Source organism: Hyaena hyaena, unplaced genomic scaffold (assembly GCF_003009895.1).
Source record: "Hyaena hyaena isolate Hyena2069 unplaced genomic scaffold, ASM300989v1 scaffold_24, whole genome shotgun sequence".
In the NCBI taxonomy this organism is placed as follows: domain Eukaryota; kingdom Metazoa; phylum Chordata; class Mammalia; order Carnivora; family Hyaenidae; genus Hyaena; species Hyaena hyaena.
This window is the reverse complement of record NW_024080656.1, coordinates 501016-516804: the sequence shown is the minus strand read 5'-3', so window position 1 is coordinate 516804 and position 15789 is coordinate 501016.

Sequence of the window (15789 nt, the reverse complement as noted above, 5' to 3'; positions counted from 1 at the left end):
GGTCAGAGAGAGAGGGAGACACAGACTCTGAAATAGGCTCCAGTCTCTGAGCTGAGCCCGACGCGGGGCTCGAACCCACGAATTGCGAGATCATGACCTAAGCGAAAGTCGGATGCTTAACCGACTAAGCCACCCAGGCGCCCCTAATCTTTCAAATTTCTACATAGATAATCATGACATCTGCAAAATTTCGCTTTTATTTCTACCTTCCCAATCTCTATGGCTTTTTAATTTCCTTTTCTGATCTTATTGCATCGGACTTCTAATACAATATTGAAAAATCATGGTGAAAGGAGACATCTTTGCCATACTCCTGATCTTAGTAAGGAAACTCCAAGTATCTGTTACCTATAACGTTACTTTAGATTCCTTTTTTTTTCTTTTTTTTTGCAGATGTTTCTTACCCAATTGAGGAGGTCCTCTCTATTTTTTGCTCACTGAGAGTTTTAACATGAATGGGTGCTGGATTTTGTCGGATGCTTTTTCTACCTCTATTGATATAATTGTGTGACTTCTGATTTCACCTATAGGTATGATCACCTATAGGTATGACATTAATAGATTTTACAAATGTTGAACTGGCCTTGCATACCTAGGATAAATCCCACTTGGTCATGGTATATCATTCTTACATGTTGAATTTTACTTGCTGATATTTTGTTGAGAATTTTGACATCTATGTTCATAAGAGATGTGGGTCTGTAGTTTGAGTTTGTTTTTTTTTTTCTTCTAGTACTTTTGTCTGGTTTTGGTATTAGGGTAATGCTAGCCTCATAGAATGAGTTAGGGAGTATTTCTTTTGTTTCTATCATCTTATAAAGATTGTAGAGAATTGGTATAATTTCTTCCTTAAATGTTTAGTAGAATTCACCAGAGAAAGCCTAGAAGTCTGCTGCTTTTTGTTTTAGAAGGTTGTTAATAATCAATTCAATTTCTTAATTAGTTATGGACCTATTCTTCTGTGAGTTTTGACAGATTGTGATCTTTTTAGAAATTGGTCCATTTCATCTAGGCTCTCAAGTTTGTGGACATAGTGTTGCCCATTGTATTTCTTTATTATCCTTTTAATTTCCATGGGGTCTATGATAATGTTCCTTTTTCATTTCTGGTATTACTCATCTCTGTTCTCAGCTTATCAGTTTTGTTTGTTTTTCAAAGAAGAGCTTTTAGTTTCATAGATTTCCTCTATTGATTTCCTGTTTTCAATTTCATCTATTTCTATTTTAATATTTATTATTTCCTTTTCCTGCTAACTCTAGATTTCATTTGGCCTTCTTTTCCTAGTCTCTATGATTAGAGCTTAGATTATTTGAAATCTTTATTCTTTTTTTTTTTAAATGTTTTATTTATTTCTAGGAGAGAGAGAGAGCCAGCGTGAGCAGGGGAGGGCCAGAGAGAGAGAGGGAGTCACAGACTCCGAAACAGGCTCCAGGCTCTGAACTGGCTGCCAGCACAGAGCCCGACGCGGGGCTCAAACCCACGAACCACGAGATCATGACCTAAGCGAAAGCTGAACGCTCAACTGACTAAGCCACCCAGGCGCCCCAAAAGAACTTCCTGTGCCTCCCTGTCGGGGAATCAAACCCCGGTCTCCCGCGTGACAGGCGGGGATACTCACCACTATACTAACGAGGAACCGCACCTTTATTCTTTATTAATATATGCATTCAATGCTATAAATTCCCCTCTAAGCACTACTTTCACTGCATGCCACAAATTCAATAACTTTTTCAATGAAAAAGTTTCATTTTCATTTAATTGAAGTATTTTTTCACCTTCTTGAGGTTTCTTATTTGACGCATGCATTATTTACAAGTGTGCTGTTTAATGTCCAAGTATTTTACGATTTCTCCAGCTATATTTTTGTTATTTATTTCTAATTTAATTCTAATATTGTCTAAGAGCATTTATTAGTTTAATTATTTTGTAGTATGAAAACATATGTTGTATGATTTCTATTCTTTTAAATTTACTGAGGTTTTATGACACAGAATATGGTCTCATTTTTCAATGAGATGCAATTTTTTTTTTCACATTTATTATTTCTGTTACCACATATGTGTGATAAGGACACATATTGCCCACATGTTCTCCCAAAATACCAACAAAATGTTTTTTAACATTAAATTTTCTTTTTTAACATTTAAATTTCCAACAGAGCTGTGAATAGAGCTTGAAGTGCCTCAGACAAAGCCTGCAAGCTAGTCTTTAATAGAGAGTCAATCCCAAAGAGACAAGTGGAATGAGGAAGGGGAGAAGGAAGAGGCAATATAGGGATGCATCATCTGAGTTGTTGCTTCTTTGTATTAAGTAGGAGAGCTGTTTAAATCAGATGAACCTGGATAAAATTGCTTCTAGAATATTTGCTTACCACGATGGAGCCTGAAAGAGTTGCCTCCCTTGAGCTCAGGAGTTAGGGAATGCAGTATGCTATGCCAGCTGGAAATCCACATTAACTTCAGCATCAATGTGATAAAACTTCAGGGACAGATAATTTTATTTAATGTTTTATTTTATTAGTTTTTTGAATCAGAGAGAGAGAGAGAGAGAGAGAGGGAGAGAGAGAGAGAGAGAGCACAGCAGGGGAGGGGCAGAGAGAAAGGGAGACACAGAATGTGAAACAGGCTCCAGTCTCTGAGTTGTCAGCACAAGGTCTGATGTGATAGCTACTATTTATTTGCTGTGTTATCTTATTTATTCAATCACTGTATCAACCCTAAGGGAAGACTCTGTCTCTGAAAGTTGTTTTTGGAGAAATGACTAGTTTAGCTTTTTAGTATATTTGCTGAGTGAAGTATATGAATACTGACTAGATGGCTTTTGAAAAAGATCCAGTTTATAAATCTAACCTAACGGTGACTCACAAGTAAATAACACTCAACGTCTCTGATGAATTAGTGTTTCACACCCCTAGCATTACTTAATTGAGGAGAATAAAAATCTAATTCTAGAGAAAGCAATTTATTATTGAGGATGCTCTGAATTTAATATCTGTGTTTTAGACCTGAGCTGTGCAGGCTAGTTGTTGAATAATTAAGAAGAATGATATTCACTAGTCCAGACTCCAGGATGCTGGCTTTCAGTAACCATCTGCTAATGAAACCCCTGAGAATTCCCACAGAGTAGAGAAAACAAATGTTATACAATTATGCCAAGCATTTCTCACTTCCTTTATAGTAATATACCATCCAATTAACAACCTGGTGAGCCTAGGGATTCATAAAATTTTGAATAGAACCTTTATGCTTTCTCAAACCAACTGCTAGAATTAAATATAAAAGGAAACAAGATCTTTAGATGAAAAACTTATCTATAAATATTTAATTTCTTGTCTTGGAATAGAACATCAAGTTTTAGTTCATGGTATCAGATTACAGATTCGGAAAGGACCTTGAGGGGTCATGCAGTCCAGACCTCTGCCTCTGGGAAGGACTGTGTCCAGGAGATGCTGGCAAAGAGCTGTATCCTATTTCCCTAAAATCAATAGGAAGGAACAGGCATCCCATTCTCTAGTAATGCTCAAAAGACTCAAGATAGAAGAGCATCCAGCAGGCTCACTTACTCACAATGGACTTAAAATCTGAGAGAAAGTCCTTGTTCCTCTCTCCATTCCATGGCACATTGGTAATTCTTCCTGAACATTGTCTATCATGCATTTTAGGAAGGAATAAACTTCAAAATAAAAGTTTAGGCAAACACAACAGCACATGCTCTGCTCACAGACAGTGCAGGGTATTGCCAGGCAGCACAACTGTCCAGGCTTCATATCTCTGAAATATTTTCTCTTGAGGCCTTTTCATATTATATGGGATCTTGCCAGAAAGTACAGGTAATTAAGTATCTATCATACTAACAAGAGACAGTTTACTTGATTCAACTACATTTTGCCCCATGAGTAGCTTAGAGTAGCTAAGGGCAGTATTCCCCACCAGGTTACTGAATTCATTGTCAGTTTTGCAATGAAGAGACTGACATAGAAAGAAATGTCCTCACCTGTTAATATCTCTAACATTTCCTCAGACATGTATTTGTAGCTAGTATATTGTTGGCTAATGTTCAAATGAATTAATGATGAAGGAATAAATGAATGTACAAAAGATTGGCAAATCAATCTTGAATAACCTGTAAGTGTAGGAACGAAATTGGCTTGCTTGATAATATTTTTCCATTTTGTTGCTGCCCACCTGATTTTTTAATTCTACCATTGGTGATTTGTCATTAGATCTTCTGAATTTCTCTAATTGTATCTCATATATCTCTTTGCTAATCTTATGCCTGCAATATTATAAAAATATAAGTCCAGGTGAACCGCCTTTCTGATCTCCTTGCCTCCCAATGCCTTGCTTACTCAATCTCTATTCTCCCATTTACCCCAATATCAATATAATCTTTTCATGTGATTGTAATGTAAAATATTAATAAAGAGAACATTTCTTTCAGCATCAATATCTTCCATGGAAAATTGAAAATGAATTTGATAAATTAATGGGGAATGTTTAAAATAGTCTCAGAGAGATTTATTTAGAGATCATTTAGCACTTTTGTTGTTACTGAAAAGCAATCAGCAAAAATATAAGCTAAGGAATTAGTTGGTTAGAAGTAAATATAATCAGTGATGTTATTAAACATTGTGTAGAAGAGAACAGCATATAATATGTAAGCATTTTAGAATCTACTATATTTAACACTAGGAAAGGTGCGAATTTATAATGATTAGGATTTGTCTTAGTATTACAATAAATGAATCCACTTAGAGCACTGTATGAGCATGACAAAAACCAATGAAAGAGAGTTTTTAACAAAGCCAAGTTTTTCTGAACAAACTCAACATCATTTTGGAATTAAATTCTATCAGCTCACACAATATCATGTTATTCTTCAACTTCTACAGAACAATTTCAGAGTTGAATGGAGGTGTTAATTATCTTTGTTGGAGCCTCATGTCCTGACTTGTTAACAATTCTAAATGGCTAAATTCTAAAAGGCTATCCCCGAAATAAAGTATTGGTTCGCTGCAAGAATGCTTCCTGCTGAAGATATAAGAGCAGCTATAGCAGGAAATCTGTTTGGTACACATGTCTTCCTTGTTTATGAGGTAGATGTTTTCATAGAACAAATCCAATCAAATTTTATAAATCAGTATTTTTAAGAGGCTTGAGTCTGGCCCTGAGACAAAGAGCCTAATTTAGAGTTAAGGGTAGATATCCACCCTCACCCATTTGTTTCTGCTTGGAGCATTTTCTGGCCTTGTATATGCTGATTACTCCCTGTGAAGGAACCTATTGAGGAACTACTTTTGTCATTATGGGAGCAAAGGTGTTTCCTGGAAGACCTGTTTTTCTTGATACTTCCACCTTAAAAGAAGTAACTTCACCCTTTTTATGCTAAAAACTTTGTCTAAAGATACTTTCATTCCCATAGGATAAGCATCTCAATCACTATTGATAAAGGTTATGCAGGAGTCTTCTAGATTTCCGGGAAATTCTTACATATCAAAGAAGTTTGTCATCAGAAATCCTTGTCTAAGGCAAATGCCACTTCTGTGCCGTCTCCCAAATACTTATAAAATAAAGTTGAGCCCCAGTCAGAGCAGAGATGCCTGCCTGTTGATCAGAAAGAATCTCCGCGGCTCTCTCACTCTCTCTCGCTGACACCATCCATCCTTCAGTGAACCCTGGACCTGCCGGATTCGGCCTTCGACAATAAAGGAGTTTTACTCTGTTTAGATCTATCATCTATCTCTCATCTCTCATCTATCTATCTATCTATCTATCTATCTATCTATCTATCTATCTAACATCTATGTATTGGACCGTTATCTATCTAGATGATATCTGTATTTATCTATCATATCTATTATCTACCTACCTATCCACCTACCTATTTACCTACCTACCTACCTACCTAAGTAGGAATTCCTGGTAAGGAATTCCTCAAGAAACTATAGGCAATCACTGTTAAATATATATGTTGAATAAATTATTTTATTTGTTGCATTTCCTTAAATGAAGTCTCTGTTCATTAGCGAAAAGGAATTATCTATTAACCCTCTTTCATCTATAAGAGTGGAAGGTAAAGGCCTTTGACAGTAAATCTCAGCAAGCTGCTGATAAAACTACAAATACCTAACTTGCAGACAGATTTCATCTTTAAACACCTAGAAAGGTAACAGAAAGAATTGACAGATGGCCTGGAGCCATTTTATTGAAGCAATTACTAGAAATCAACTAATGCAACTCCAAAATGAAAAATAAATGGGATATGGTAGGATTTTGTTATAGCACAAAATGTGTATCAGCTACTAGAAAATGAAACAGTTGTGACTATATGAATTTCATTTGCTAAAATGAAGGGAAATCAATATAGCACTTAAGAAAAATACCAGAATTCCTGGAGAAAGAAATACATAAAAAAATGCATGTGCTTGGCCTGCCACATTATTTTTTCTAGACAACCATTCAGTGCCTTGTTTATGTTAAATTTAAGGCAAACTGCAGAGCTGGGTACTATCCAAAGAAACCTCCTCAGAGGAAAGGTCAGGGTCACACTTGGCAGATGGACACTTTATTCTCCCCTCAGCATTTAGGAATTCAGTTTATATCTGGTGAAGCAGTGAAGCTGTCATCAAAAGGACCTGAAGCTGACCTCTTCTATTTGAAAAGATCCAGGACATGAGAGATGATTTCCTTTATGCTGTCACCTCTGTGAACTGGTTCCCTAATGATCGGTGTATTTAAAACAATTCTGCAAATGATACCCAAGGGCATGGCTTCTGAGCAGGTTTAGTCAGTTGCTAGGAATAAGCAAGTTTTGAGAACACCTAGTCTTCCTTTTCATAGCTGAGCCAGTCTGCTACTCTGTCTGAATGCTATCTTCCCAACAAGGTCTATCTTGAGCTAGATCTTTGCCTCTATCTCAAGAGCATTCCTATGAGACTATGGTGATTTCAGTCATGGACTTGTCCATCGGTACACTTGGCTTTTCTTTGATATTTTTAACACTTTTACAAATGTATCTTGAGAAATGTAAAGTACAGAGAGCAATGCCCCAAAAAATGATTTTATAATTCACCTTTATTCTAAATTAGTAACTGTTAACATATTTGCTTAGTCTTTTTTGTTTGTTTGTTTCTCTAAATCATATATTATTTAAAAAGAAAAAAACCCCAAAGTCTTTTTTTACTTCTACCTCTCATCTCATTGTCCTCTTCTCAACTTTGGGCAGTATCTTCTAGTCACTGGTTTATACTTCTACTTTTTATGAATGTTTTATCCCTGGATATTTGAGGTAAGTTGTATATAAATCACTCATAATTTCATGCATTGATCTGCCTTAAGTTGTATTTTTCATTTCATGTTATCTACGGTTACCACCTGGTGATTGCCAAGCTTGCTCACAACTTTAAGCAAGTCTGCCAGCAAAGACTACACAAAATTCAACTGCTCTTTAGGAATGGGTTTCTTGTTGAAAAAGAAACCTGTTTATAGTAATAATTTCACCGATAATAACATTAATAACAGCAACCATTTATGGAGTAGATGCTCTTTATCAGACACTGTCATAAATACTTCAAGTCTATTATCCCACTAATTTCTTACAAAATTTGTGGTTCATCAAATAATTATGCCAATTTTACTGTTGAAAAATAAAACATTTACCAAAATGAAATATTCTTTTGGAAGGCAAAATCATTATTTTATAATATCTATTTTCTAAAAGGCACATTTTTTTCTTCTTTGTCAAGTATAGTTGTTAACAGTTGTTGATTACTTTCTTGTGTCAGGTGTATATCTTAATTCTGGTCCTCACTGCCACACTGTGGTGTTACTAAAGGTAAGTGTTATTAAACCTATTTATAGGAGAAGAAAATAAAAACTCAAAGAGGTACATGCAGCTTGCTCAAGGTCACAGATAATAATGAGGAGAGGTAAGGTATAAGCTTTGGTGTATTTTTTCCAAATCCCATTTATTCTCATTGATTGTATTGTACTTTGAGAGCCTCAGAGCTATCCTTTCCAAATAAGAGAATTAATGTAGCAAGAAAAAAATTGTTTTACTATTTGCCTTTCCTCTGGCACTATTACAAACATCATATGCAGATCCTATTAATTTTAATAAATGCTTTTGCATACATAAGGATTTTCCACTCAAGATTTTTTTTTCAAAAATATTTAAGAAGAGAAAAAATTTTCCCAACAGTTCATCAGGCAGTCTTGTAATGTGTTGCTAAATCTCCGATCTCAGACAGATGCCCTAAAAGTTCATCACAGGAGAAATACACTTAGATTAACATTTCTCTCAGGATTAAAATAGGAAATGACAAATGTGCTTGGCCATCTAGCCTGAAACTGAGAAAAATCTAAAAAAATATATATATACATGATCTCATAAAAGAACAAAGCTAAAATAGTTATTTTCAAGATGTTAAAGTACACATATATTATGCATTCTTTACGGGATTTTTCCCCCTACCCTCAACAGCCAAAAAGTCATGGCAAGGAGTGTTAATTTTAAGCAATTAAAATTTTGTGCTGAGAGACTTATTTTGAGTGATAATGCATAAATGGCTGTATGGGCCCCAGCTCCTCCGAATGTCTGACTTACCCAAACTCTTTGGTACAATAATTAAATGCCAATGCTTCATTAAGACTAAATCCAGACAAAATGAAATATATTTGATTTCCTTCTTTAGGACCATAGGAATAATATACCAAAATCTATAGCTGATGAACAGTATAGTGTATTTAATTTTATCTTATGTGGCGTCTTAACTGAAGAAGAAATTTGTGGCTTTTGGTTTTTTGTTTGTTTTCATTTTTATTTTTTGTTTTTAAAAAGTTATTATGAAAGGTCTCAAGGAACTTAAAATGCTTTGGTTACTTTACAAGTTAGGTAGGGAAAAACTTTACTGAGCTCCTGAGAAAAAATACAAAGATTCAATGTGTGTATGGGGTACAGGAAGGAGATTTTAGTGAGGCAAGGTGGGGAAAGGGTCAGGATTAAATTACAAAGGGATTATATATAAAAGGTAAGGACATTGCTGAAGGGCGGGAAGATGAAATGCCTCTCACAGAAATCTCTAACTCTCCACCCTCACTTCCTTCCAGTCTTTTTACAAAGTTTATCCTTACAGAGGTACTGTATGTTTACCAGTTTAAAATTGTGATCCCTGTCCCTCCCCAGTCTTTCCTATTTCTCTTTGTTCCTGCTTTATATTTATTTGTATTATTTATCATCATCTGTCAAATTATATATTTCACTTATTTGTTTATTTTCTGTCTCATTCTCCCCTATATAAACTTCCCAAAGACAAACATTTTGGACTCTTTTGCTCACCACTGTGTCCCCACTAGTAGAAGAATATCTGAGATAGTAGTTTCTCAATATGTATTTGTTGGATTATTGACTGAAGGACTATATAAAAGTGGACATATTCAGCCCTTTGTTTTATGAAGCTATTAATTTTGCTGTACATATTTCTTTTGGTTAAAGACACTTAAACACAACTCATTTTTTGATGCTAGCACAACCCTGAAAATAAAACTGGCAGGACAAGCATTAAGAAAGAAAATTAAAAAACTGTAGGTTAACATGTTTCATGAAAAAGATGCAAAGTCTCAAGTATAATGTTAACATTCCCACCTCAATAATATATTTTTAAAAGATATTATTCACTATTATCAAGGTCTATTCAAAGAATACATGAAGAGATGAATTAGTAGATGAAGATAGAAGAAAAATATATGTCTATCAGGATAGATGCAGAAAAAGTCTGATATAAGTCAGAATTATTCCTGATTGAAAACATATAGCAGTATGGGTGGAGAAAGGAATACTCTCAACCAGGTAAGGAGTGTCTGCAAAGACATACAGCAAACATTACACTTAACAGTTGGAAGTGTTGTATTTGAGATCTAAAACAAGGAAGTCTGATAATATAAATTCTTCCCAATATTGCACCGAGGTTTGTACACACTGCTGTAAGAGACAAAGAAAAGAAATTAAAGATGCAAAGATTAAAAATCTAAAAAGCTATTATTTATAGATTTTGTACATAAAGAATTCTAAAGGGAATCCACAGAATTATTAGAATTTATTATAGAGTTTGGCAAGGTAGCTAGATTAAAAAATACAAAACATATTGTATTCCTATATAACAATAAAAAGTTAGACAATAAAATCTTAAAAGTATCTTGAAAAAAAGTCATGTTTATAGTTTTTAATATTCAAATTAAGATATCAATTTTTATTGAATTCATTTGTATATTTGATGTAATTGTAAACATGTCTCTACATTTTTTATATACTTAAAATATGATTATAAAATATTTATTGAAGTGAAATATGCCAAGAATGCCAGCAGACACTTCAATAAGAACATGTTGAGTAGGTGTCCTACCTAATGTCAAAAATTAATTTTTTAAGGATATTTTGTGGTAAAGATAGTCAGGGAATAATAATTCCTAAATCATGTTAGGGTAATTAGTTATCTATAAGGAAAAAATAAAATTGGACCCCTACATTACATCATACTATAAAATCAGTCACAAGTGGTCTAAAAATGTGAAGTTAAACTTTAAAGTTTTTAAAAAGTAATACAGAGAAGTATTATCTTTCATCACTTTGGAAAAGGAAGGAACTCAAACAAGACATAACACAATGTTGGTAAATCTGGTTACTTAACACTACGAGTCCTGTTTACTTAAAAGTTATTTTAAAGATGGTAAAAGATAATTTTATGGAGTGAGAGAAGGTATTTGCTACATATGTGGCTGACAAAGAGGACTATTATCTAGAATGTGTATACATATATCTGTGTGTGTGTATGTATGTGTGTGTGTGTGTGTGTGTGTGTGTGGTGTATGTGTGTATGTTTAATTTATATTATGTTTGTGTTTGCTATAGACTGAATATTGGTGTTTCTCCTCAATTCATATACTGAATTCTAACCTCCAATGTGATGGTATTAGGATGGCTTTAGGGGGTCATTAATTAAGTCAGGAGGGTAGAGCCCTTATGAATGGAATTAGTGCCCTATACCAGAGATGCTGGAGAGATTCCTTGCATTCATCCACTGTATGAGAAGACAGTCTATGAAACCAGGAAGTGGGCTCTCACCAGACATTGACTCCTTCATAACCTTTATCTTGGACTTCTCAGCCTCCAGACTGTGAAAAATAAATTTCTGTTGTTTATAAGCAGTCCAGTCTATGGCATTTTGTTATAGCAGCCTGAATGGACTAAGCAATGTTTCAGTTTACATTTGTATTTATTTTCAAAAGAATCATAATATTTAGTAAAATAAACTAAAAGAAGGACAGAAAACATAGCAGAATAAAAGAAAATACCTGATTAATCAATACATATATGAAAATATTTTAATAGAACTTAGAGAAATACAAATTAAAACACAATGAGAAATAAAAAAATTAAATTTCTGACATATTCAGGGCTAGTATGCATGCTAAAGAAAGAAAACTCTTACAGTCTGCATTGGGAGAGCACCTTAGTATTTTTTAAAAACTTTCAGAAAAAATTTTGAAAGTGGTTCAACATCTAGTAATAGTGATCCAGAAATTCCATTCCATAAGGTTTTCTGTAGGATGTATGTACATGTCATAGCAAAAAATTCTGAAAACAACCCAAATGTCCATAAATGTGTAGTTGTACAAAATAGTATGGTGTATTCTTACCATGTAATTTTACATTGAAAATAATATTATACAGTGAAAATAAGTAAGCATAATTACCTATATTAACATAAATGCAGTCATAAACATTATATGGAGTAAAAACAGTAAATCAAAGAAGAATACTTATTGAACTAATGAATATTTATTGAATAAATCAATGAATTAAGAGGAAAAAGAAGACATGTTTATTGGTCAGGGATTTACACATAGGTGGTAAAACTAAAATATAATGAAAACACAGGTATAATTATCACAAAATTTTGAATAGAAGTCATTCTGAGGGTGAGTGATTAAAAATTAGGGATAAGGGGATGATTAGATTACGCTATTGAGGAACGGTCCCTGATGAGGCTTTTGAAGTACTGCTATTTATTAGTATTGGAAAAATTAAATGGATGTTTATTTACATTTCATATACTGCTCTGTATATATGGCATAACAGTACAAAGCTGAAGAAAAGAAACAAGGGCAGATGCAAATTCAGAGATTTGTCCCATGTTACAGAGAGAAAGAGCTAGAACCAAGATTGGACCACTTTTGTCTGAGTGCATAGCAAGTTCCCATCTGCTAAGCCTCTACTCTTGGCCTTGGAAAATAAGCAATTTATATCTTTCCTCCACTATCCCCATCTCAGCTCTTCAGGCTGGCACCTTTGACATGTTCCTGGCCACATCCAAGATTGACATTAGCCCTTATGTTATAAAAGGAATCTAGAGGACAACTAGAACTTTTCCTGTTCCTTTACCAGTGACTCTGAAAGTTCATGATAGGTTCAATGACAGTTCTATAGAAGATACTATATAATAAATAATAAAATCAGTAATAATAGCTTGCTAATTGAGCCTTTGCACTTATTTGATATGTTTATGCTCAGTAGAGGACCAAATGGATCCTTTAAAAATATACTTTGGATCATGGTTTTGTGATCAACTTTTGTGCTCAGCACTTATCAGTGGTTACTCATTTTATTCAGCATTAAAGCCAAAGTCCTTACACTGGTCAAAAGATCCTACATGATCAGATGTTTGCTACCCCTCTGACTTAACTGTTTACAATTCTCCTCTTGCGTGGTCTCCTTCAATCTTGGATTCTCGGCTATTCCTCAAATAAGTCAGACTTATTCCCTTACTTTTATGAAGATTGTTCTAGGGTGTTCTTCTTTCAGATATCTGCATGACTAATTCCCTCACCAACTTTAAGGCTTTACTCAAGTATCACTTTTCAATGAGGTCTACTTTCCTAGTTAAAATATGTAAAATTATGCATGTGCCTTTCCATATACACTCCCACTTAATATTTTTCACCACATATATACACCATTTATCACCATATATATGCACATATATTAATATGGATGCATGTTTATTTATTATGCACATTTATTGCTTTCTGTTGATATCTACCCCATGAGGCTCCATGAAAACAGGTTTGGCTTTTTTTTTCTGTTTAATTTCAATAGTGTATTTTTGTCTTTATTCTTTCTGCTTTTTGGATTACTTTTCATATCTATATTCCAGCTCACTAATTCTCTTTTTAATAGTATCTAATAGAATGTTTTACTTCTCCATTTATTTGCTATTTTCAAGGTTTGCCATTTTTATTTCTAGAAGTCTTATTGTGTATTTTAAAAATCTGCCAAGTAAATGTTGGTGTTCACTGTCTCCTTTGTCAAACTATCAATTCTCTTTCTTATTTCTATAAATCTATTAAACATACTTACTTCACTCTCTGTATTTGGTAATTCTTACACCTATATTATTTGAGATCTAATCTCGTGGTTTCTGTTTGTAATGATTCTTGTTCATTGTTTCCTTATAAGTTCAGAGATTTTGGTCGGGGAAGGGATGAACTTCTCTTTGGTACTAACATTTCCATAGTAAAATTTTGAGAGACCTAGGTTGAAAAACTGTTTTTAATTCTTTTTTAATGTTCATTTTTGAGAGAGAGAGAGTGACAGAGTGAGCAGGGAAGAAGTAGAGAGAGAGACACACACAGAATCTGAAGCAGACTCCAGGCTCTGAGCTGTCAGCACAGAGCCTGAGGCAGAGCTCAAACCCACAAACTGCAAGATCCTGACCTGAGCCTATGTCGGATACTTAACGTACTGAGCACCCAGGTGCCCTAAAACTGTTTTTCTTTCGTTTTAAAAAAATTTTTTAAATGTTTTTTTTTTTGAGAGAGGGATAGAGACAGCATGAGCAGGGGAGGGGCAGGGAGAGAGGGAAACAGAATCCGAAGACAGGCTTCCAGGCTTTGTGCTAGTTGTCAGCACGGAGCCTGATATGGGGCTTGAACCCATGAACCATGAGATCATGACCTGAGCTGAAGTAGGACGCTTACCCAACTGAGCCACCCAGGCACCCCCCCAGAACTGTTTTTCTAAAAAAGATTTGTGATTGCTTTTTCCGGGTTCCTGAAAATATGCTTACACATGAGGAAACAATGATTTTTTCCTCAAGACACCAAGTTTAATTATAAATATTACTTTATAAATATTACATTTAAACATATACTGATTTAACAAATAGAAAAGGCTTATAATGGACCAGCAAATAAATAGATGTAACTGAAAGGTTTAGCTCACTTTTTAAAATTGCATTCAGTAAAAAAAAATGTTTACAGCATTCTGTGTAAATGGCATTCATAAAATGTGTGCATACTCTTACTCCACTCTCATTTCCCAAGAAGCTATGATTCAATTTTATTGCAATAAGTAATTACAAAATGAGAAACTTCAATTTATGTATTTTTATGCATTTGTGAAATTCTCTGATGCTATCCAACATTTTTAAAAAGTCTTGTAAATATTTCTCTTTGAAAGATTTGTGATAAAACTACTTTAATTAAAGACTACAGTAATATTTCATTTAGAAATCTTTTGTATTAAAACATATGTGTACAAAATGGACATATTCCTTGTAAATAACAATTCTGAACTTAAATAATTCAAATGAATATATGCATTTTGGTCTTTAAAAGCATAGAGCAGCATTATTACGGCAGAGCCCAAGTGTAATGTTAACATCCCTCGGCTCACAGATCTTACGGAGAAAAGAGAAACATCGTCTTTCTCACAGGGTTTCCAAATCAAATTTGAAAGTCTTTATATGATACAAATATATTCGACGAACATAAAGTGATGTAGGTTTCCTAAGAGTCACTTCTTAAACGGACATAACTTATCTTTGAAAACTTTAATACCTGTAAGGTATAACAGCAAATAAATGTTAAACACAAAGTAGGTGTCTATATGAATTTAATCATTCCACCATTCCTGAAACATTAGTCTTAGGGTTTCCTATGTCTTTCTTCACTTCCTGATCTTCCATTCTCTCTTGAAACTATATTTCCAAACTATTCTTGTAAGAATCACCAGTGACCTCCATGTTACCTAATTCAGTGTTCTCAATGGGTATGGATTTTTTTTTTAACTTAACAATGTTCAAAAGAGCTACTCTGTCTTATATGCTTTCTTATCTTTGTTCCAGTGACAAAACATTCTCCTAATTTCCCTCTGTCTCCTTGGTCACTCCGTCTCAAGTTCATTTGTTGAGGCCCCCATCCCTTGTTTAACCTCTAAATGTTAGAGTCATCTAGGGCTGAATAACTGACTTTCTTCTCTTTCTTCTATGCCATCTTCTAGTGACTTGACTGCAAAGTGTAAGAAGTCTAATGAGACAAAGAATTCTAACACAAAGAACCTCAAATTAATTTCTTGAGCCTTGACTTTTCCTCTAAATTTATTACTAGAAGATACAATCACACACTACATATGTCTGTTTGAATGTAACAGACATTTAGAAATAATGCATCTAAATTAAAACAACTGATTTTTTTTTGCAAATCTTTTCTCTAAGATGTCCCCGTCTTATAAATGAGCATGAATATTCACTACCTGCTTAAGAGAAGTTGAGGACCCATCTTCATTCCTCTTACCTTCTTCCACCAAATCTCATCCAGCAGAAATTCCTAGATACTCCTTCTAAAGCTTACTGAAGGGGCTCAAGAGCCTAGAAGATTTTCTGGCACACAATAGGTGATCAATAAATATTTGCAAAATTTGTTGAACTTGGATAATTTCTGGTTTGATATTTAT